The following is a 7,956-nucleotide window of genomic DNA, read 5'->3' on the forward strand; positions in this document are numbered from 1 at the left end:
AACTTGAACTTTTGCTAGTCCCGAGAAAAACAAAGTAAAAACTAATAAATATGAAAAAAAATTATGCAAACTACTATAGTCATCGATATGCGAAATGTGATATTGACCTCCGACTTATCTAGTTTCATGTAATTAACGATTTTTCAAGAGTCACGTGTGTGTGTGATATGTCAATGTTCGTTTACCCCATCGAATGCTCAAATAGAGTTGTAATACCCATTCGCCTTACAGAATCAAGAAATCCTCAAGTCAGTTCAACTCACGCTTCATTAAAATATAAATTCACATTCACAGATCATATAGGACTTTATCGGTGATTATTTGGCTCGAAAGATAGTCAACACAAGTATGCCAAAGATGAAATCACACAATGAGATGCTTGCAAGCTGATTAAAGTCTATACTCGTTGACAATGTTTTTCAGGTATCCATAGGCTTGAGTTGAACAACTTTTCTCTACTAGTAAATTGGGTAAATGTGACAAGGTTAATAGGTCTTGTAGGCTTGTAACGTCAGGCCACGGCACGCGGCTACAATAAAGGGTATGGAAATCAAAATTTGAGAGAAATAATCAAATCTTCATCATTTTCACTATCATTTCATTCACCATCACTTTATTGTTTTCTTCCCCATCATATCCTCCATTTTTCAATTTTTCCTTTTTTTTCACCACTTTTGTGGGATTCATTCCTTTAATTGTTTTCTTTTCCTTCTTTTTTTTTTTTCCTATTTTCAACTCCTTTTTGCACAACTCAATTTTTATTTTTCTTTTCAAGGATTGTTTGAATCATTACAATACCCATGAACTTATTTCTCTCAAAATTAGGTAGGACAATAAGTGTATAAGCTTTATTAGGTAGTTGTTGTGGGCTTGCAGAATAGATATAAGTGGGGGCTATTGTGTGTCATTGACACACACCACTTGATTTTTTAGTATGCTCAAAATGGGAGACTAGGGATATTTCATTTTCGTTTGGTAGGCTCGAAGGCTCAAAACGGCTTCAAAGATCGCCTAAATCATTTATATGTCACATATTATCCGTATTTCGCCTCGAAAAGTGTTCAAACAAGTTCTAGACTTCCGTAAATCCATTAGTCAACTCATACAAACTAGTCATATGCAGTTTTCAATCAAAATTATATATGAAATAGGTGCACGAAGAAAATTTAAGGATCTCAATTACTCGAAGCTCAAAGGGCTACAATTGACAGTAAACAAAGAACACAGGCCCAATGATATTGTGAAAAATTGCCTAGATCATTTATATGACTGTAAAAGTGTCAATCAATGTCAAGAATTACCAAGAATTAGATCTCTGTCGTCTATTTAGCATCACAGGCATGCAACTTCTCTCTAAGCGACGATAGTATCAACAAACACGACAGTGCAAAATAATTGTGACTCCTAAGTTATCATGAACACATATATATACTTCACGACCGCAATTCAATTTTCATCATCGGCCACACATTTTACTTATCCATGACTCTACCTAACAAATCTAGCATGCAATAAAAAAATTTCAAATAAACTATTGAGCAATAATAATAAAAAAAATTCTAACAAGCAATTTCACCCCCCCCCCCCCACCCCCAAACTTAAAGTATGCATTGTTCTCAATGTATAGAAATAAAAAACACGACAACACATACCTCGTGCACGAGTGTCAGAACTCGGGGCTCGAGTCATCGTTCCCAGTATCTTCAGCATCATCGTCCATGGGCTGCGGCGGTGATAGATCTGGTGGTGGGTACTGTGGTGGCCTGGCTGGATCTGGTGGAAAGGGAACATCCTCGGGTTCAGTAGGTGGAAAATGTTGGGCGAGCACCGATGTGAAGTTCATCATAAAAGACATGAAAGCATTAGTAGTGTGTCGGTGTTCAGCCAGCTCTTGGCGCTAAGCCCTTGTATCTTGTTCCATTCAGAACATCATGTCTCGCAAACTGGCTCGAGGGATCTATGGTGGTGGCGGTGGTTGGCGTTCTCTGACCCTCTGGTTGTATTCTGCCATATCCTCTTGTCGTGGTAACTCGCTTCCAAAGCGCAAACGGTGTGCTTCATATACCATGATTGGGCCCTTGGCTTTCAAAAACTGTTCATCTGCGTCCCATTGTACGCTGACATGAAGACATAGTGCAGTGATAGTATGTGGACAAGGGTGGCTGACGATCATAAGTCCCGTACCAGCACGCATGATAAAACTGTTAATGAGCTTCCCAAGATCCACGGTCTTCCCAGTCATTATGGCATAAATCAACGCCACTTTATCTTTTGTAATTTCTGTTTGATGTGATGAGGGCATGATCCGTGATAGAATGAAAGATGCCCAACTACGTGGGTCACGGCGTAAGTAAGATTTCTTCAGAGTGACTGGGGAGCCTTGATTCAAGCGCCACTCTGCACCTTCGACGCATAAGGTCCTGATAATCGCATCGTAATCCACAGTTCCAGTAATCAAAGCAGTATAATCGTCTTTTTCAAATCTCGGCAAATTATAGATTGCATTTATGGTTGCCGAATCGAAATAGACCAGTTGTCCTCGTACCAAAAATCCGTAGTCCTCGTGTTTGATTCTCAGATTAGCATAAAATTCCTGGACTATAGATATAACTGCATCTGGCGGTGACTGGCTATATCTAACCACCCCCTTCGCTCAACCTCTTCATTTATCGCACAGTCATGGTACGTCAGATCTAGCCCTCTTTCTTTGATAATAGACCTAGACATGGTGCTCTCGTAAACTCTGAAGGCATCCTCATTCCAAAATCTATTAGCATCGTATGAACGAGAAGAGAAAGCCACATCCTTCGATCTCTTTCTAGGCGGCATGATTATCAACAATATCCACACTTATAATCAACAAATATAGACACAGTGGCACCAAAAATTGCTTGAATTCTGAAAATTATCCCCAAACAATAACAATGTAGAAGAAACAGTAACCTTGAGTGAATAAAATAACTTGAAGGAGACACTCAGCGACAGTAGGTGCTAGCGACAGCGACGGCGGCTGGGTGGAGCGACGGTGACGGCGGAGGCTGGGTGGGGCGGCGATATGTGGTTAATGTAGGATATAGGTGGCTGGAAAGGGTGGGTGATTTGTGATGTAGGAGATGATGGGTGTTTGTTGAGAGGGAAAGTTTTGGAGTTTTTTGGTGGAGTGAGAAAGTGATTTGAGGGGAGAAGAAGGAATTGTGGAGAGAATTGTGTTGGGGGAGGCGGCTGTTTTCAGGGTGAGGAGTGATTTGTGTGAAATTTCGTGAGTTAGGGTATTTATATAGGGGGCCTAAACGCGGCGCGCGCGGTCGCGCATGAAGTTGTCCTCTGGCAATAATTGAGCGCACACGGTCGCGCGCATGCTTCTATTCGTCATGGTTGATGGGGCGCGCGCGGCTGCAAGAGAAATGGCGCGGTCGCGCACGAGCTTCTGTGCTGACCACTGGTTCCGAGCGCGCTACTGCGCGTGAACTGGCGCGGCTGTGCGCTTACGTCTGTCCATAAATATTTTTTAAAAAAAATTACCTACAAAAATAAAACAATTGAATCAATATTCGAATAATGAAAATTAAAATTAACAAATAAAAGATTAAAATGAAATAACATAAACAAAACGAATGCATTGTGGGTTGCCTCCCTCACAGCGCTTGGTTTAACGTCGTCAGCCCGACTGTCACCAATTTATTCAAGGTGGGTCGTGAGAACTTTTGGATGCCTTGATTTCTAACTTTTGACCTTCAATTTCCATGGTCACCTTTACTCGTTTCGCGTCAATGATGGCTCCAACAGCAGCCAATAATAGTCGTCCTAGAATGACGTGAACGTTCTGACTATTCTCCATGTCAAGTACCGCGAACTCTGCTAGAACCTTAAATTTGTCGATCCGAACTTCAACATCTTCCACAATACCCAACGGTGTCCTGATCGATTTATCTGCCATCTGTAAGCTTAGTCCTGTGGGCCTCATCCTGCTCAATCCAAGTTTCTCGTAGAGAGAACTTTGCATTATATTTATGCTCGCTCCTGAGTCACAGATAGCTTTTTCCACCAAATGACCCCCTATTACACATGGCATAATAAATTCACCGGGATCTAGCAACTTCTGAGGAAGATTTTTTCGTGTTCCTTCTGTAAACCACCCTCCACCTGATCTGCAAACTTATTATTAGTGTGTCGGTTCTTGAGATCTTCAAGACCTTTTTTCTTTTGAAATTCAGCTTGCAATTGTAAAAATCTCTGGGGTAGGGAAGTAAAGAAATATCAATGCATTGATTTAAATCGTAGCTCTCTTATTTCTTACCTCGAACTCTTTTGGTTGGAGTTGGCTTTTCATCCCGAATAGGTGTGGGTTCAACCTCCTTCTCTTCTTTGCCTACCACACCAATCTCTTCATGTTGTATAAAAATGGCATTCACTTCTCTCAGATTTGGGTCTGCTGTGTTTTGAACTGTGCCTGACGGTTGAGACGTGAGTTGCTTCGTTATCTGCCCCACTTTTGATTCAAGGATTTTCAAGGAAGCACCAATATTCGCCATGTGTGTCTCAAGGTTGTCAAGCCTAAACTCAGTCCTCGCCATCCTCTTGCCAGATTCAGCAACAAATGTTCCAACCAAATCCTCAAATGATGGCTTCCCTTCCTCATTTGATGTATTGAACCCTGGTGGAGGATTCAATACATTCTTATTATTCGCGTATGAAAAATTTTCATGGTTTCTCAAACCAGGATGATAAGTGTTAGGGGGAGGGTTACCTCCATATCCTCCATAACCTCCAAAATTCTTGTTGTTGATGTATTGAACTTCTTCAGGAAATTGTGATTCTTCAACAACCACCGATGGGCTCTCAGTCTCTGATGTGCTCACCTTATTCATCGCTGCTATTTGAGTGGTCAATGCAGATACCTGAGCAGTGAGTGACGTAATAGGATTCACAGCATAAACTCGAGATGTCTTTTTTAATCATGCCCTTTCAGACGGCCATTGGTAGCTATTTATCGTCATCTGTTCAAGCAAGTCATATGCTTGCTCGAGAGATTTAGCAAAGATCGTGCCACCAGCTGCAGCATCCATTGTTCCTCTTGTTTGCCCATTCAGACCGTTGTAGAATAATTCAATTTGCACCTAGTCTTCAAAGCCATGGTTTGGGCACTTTCTCAACAACTCCTTGTATCTTTCCCATGCCTCGTACAATTGCTCAAAATCCGTCTGCCTGAAAGTGCTAATCTCAGTCTTCAACTGCGCAGACTTTGTAGGGGAAAGTATTTTGCCAGAAATTTTGTCGCCAGCTCCTGCCATCTCGTGATACTTCCAAAGGGAAGCGATTGGAGCCATCCTCTTGCTTGATCCCTGAGAGAAAACAGAAACAAACGCAGTATAATAATATCATCAGGAACATTATTAATCTTTACCGTATCAGTTATCTCCAAGAAGGTCCTCAAATAAACATGAGGATCAGAAGTGGTTGTTCCAACAAACTGGTTTGCTGAACCATATTGATTAGAGCAGGCTTCAACTCGAAATTATTGGCGTCGATGGTCCTTCTTGCAATACCAGAGTAATGATTGTTGATCACTGGTCGGAAGTGATCTCTGATAGGAATAGCCTCTGGTGGGATTTGTCTGTCATTTTCTCTGTGTTCAGCCATTGCGTGTATCTGTTCTCTTCTTGCTTTTCTTAATCTTCTTGTAGTTTTTTCGATCTCCGGACCAAAGATAAGAAATTCAGTGTTTTGCGATCTTAGCATACACTGTAAAGCAGAAAAAAAAAAGACAGCTCAATAAATATAAAATATAATAAAATAAAAAGATCTAAATTAAAATCTAGATTAATTGGTAACGATACTGATATAAATTTAAATTTTTACACTCCTCGGCAACGGCGCCAAAAACTTGTTGCGTGTTTTCACTACCGCAAGTGTACGGTGTAAAGTTTTAGTACTGTTTAGAGTGCAGATATCAATCCCACGAGGAGTATGTATAAAAATGTATAGCAATTCTTGTAATTAAAATAGTCACGATTTTATTTAGAAGAATAAAAGAGAATTGGTGTGTTTAGAACAGTTCAATTGCGAATAAATAATAAATTGAATTACCGAATGGAGAAATATCAATGATAGAAAATATCTAGAGGAATGATTTCACTAAGTTTCCACGATAATTCTTCGTGGTTGGATTTAAATTCATGAATTCTTATTATTTAATAGGCAAGAACACTAACTAGTTTTATTCCCCCTTTCCCAAGTGACGAATAAATTGTATCAATCAACTTTCGATTCAATTATTCCTAATAAAAATCTAAATTTGATTAATAGATGCAAACGTTCTTACCTAAGCTTCGCTAAATTTATACGCCTTCCGAATGATATAAACATTCAACGATGCGTCTCTAATATCTATAATCCTAGTCTCTCTCCCGAGTTGTACAATTAATCAGACAACACACAATTTATGGCCATTAAATTGTAGTGAAATACATGTAGAGAACACAATTAAACAAAATTGAATTCAATCATCAAAATATCCACGTCAAATCATCTTATAGACAAAGCTATGTCATCCTCTAGAATAAAAATTTAGTTAATCAGGAAATCCAAGCGAAAGCAAGACATATTCATAGTTCTAGACATCGCTACACAATGAAATAAAGAAACGAAGGAAAATATAACAAATCCGAAGTGTCGTCTCCGTCTCCAAATCCGTTGTTCTTCGTATTTGTACTGTTTCTCGCACTCTGAATCTTCTACTCGTGTATGCGTGAAGAACCTAAAGGGGGGTGAATAGGTTCTTTAAGGCCCTTTAGCGTTTTTAAAACGAGTTTGCAAAAATTGCAAGCGGAAGACTTGAGGGACAATCACAAATAAAAATGAATGCGTAAAGTAAGTGCGTAAAATAAATGCGTAGTAAAGTAAATGCGTAAAGTAAAGAGGGATAAAGATGTTTATGGAAGTTCGACGAAGAATCGTCTACGTCTCCCCTTCTCGATGAGGATCGAGGTATCACTATATCGACTTGGCTTTAGGAGCTCCAAGCTAGCTTTTACAACCACGCCTCGATGCGTCTACTTGGCCTTGAGGGCTCCAAGGATAGCCACGAACTTTACAACCCACTCGAGAGTATTACTTTCACTCTTTTTCTACAACTCTTTTGATATTACAACTCTTTTAATCAACGCACACAAGAGATAGTAGAAGCTTTGTAAGAGATAAGAGAGAATGGAGTGGGATTATTGAGAATGCATCCTCAAAGGCCTATTTATACTAGTCTTGGACGCCAAGGTTCGGATCTTCTGTTTATACTTCGGAACGTCCGATGTGATTGAAATCAATTTGCGTAATTCTGGAATGACTTCGGATCTTCCGTTCTTGACTTCGTAGGGTCCGAACATATGCTTCGGAGGGACCGATCAAACTTCGTTTCTTCCGAACAATTCTTTCCGACAGTGTATGAACAACTTCGGAAGGTCCGAACTCCAGTTCGTACCGTCCGAACATTCCCGCGTTTCCGGAGATTTGAAATCTTCAACACTTCGTAGCTTCCGATCATGTCCATCGTAGCGTCCGAAATCTACTCAATCAACAATCAGATCAATTTGTCTCCGGATTGAAGTGATTTGATTGCTTGTGTTCGGAACGTCCGATCCAGTCTTCGGAACGTCCGAACTTGCTCCTCGCAGCTTCCGAACAGCTTCTATTTTGCTTCTGATTGGCACAATTTCGGAACGTCCGAACCACATTTCGGATCTTCCGAACGTAACCTTGTTCTTAATTTCCTGCATGCCTCAATATAAAACATTAGTACATTTTTAATCCAAGTTTTGGTATCATCAAAACAAAAACTTTGGGATATGTTACAGCATTAAAAACATTAATCTCATCCTCGAGATTTGTATGCGTTTAAGGCGTAACAATCTCCCCCTTTTTGATGATCACAAAACTTGGTTAAAAATTGAGAAACAATAATCA

This window comes from Primulina eburnea, unplaced genomic scaffold, assembly GCF_022965805.1.
Source record: "Primulina eburnea isolate SZY01 unplaced genomic scaffold, ASM2296580v1 ctg128_ERROPOS2300000, whole genome shotgun sequence".
In the NCBI taxonomy this organism is placed as follows: Eukaryota; Viridiplantae; Streptophyta; class Magnoliopsida; order Lamiales; family Gesneriaceae; genus Primulina; species Primulina eburnea.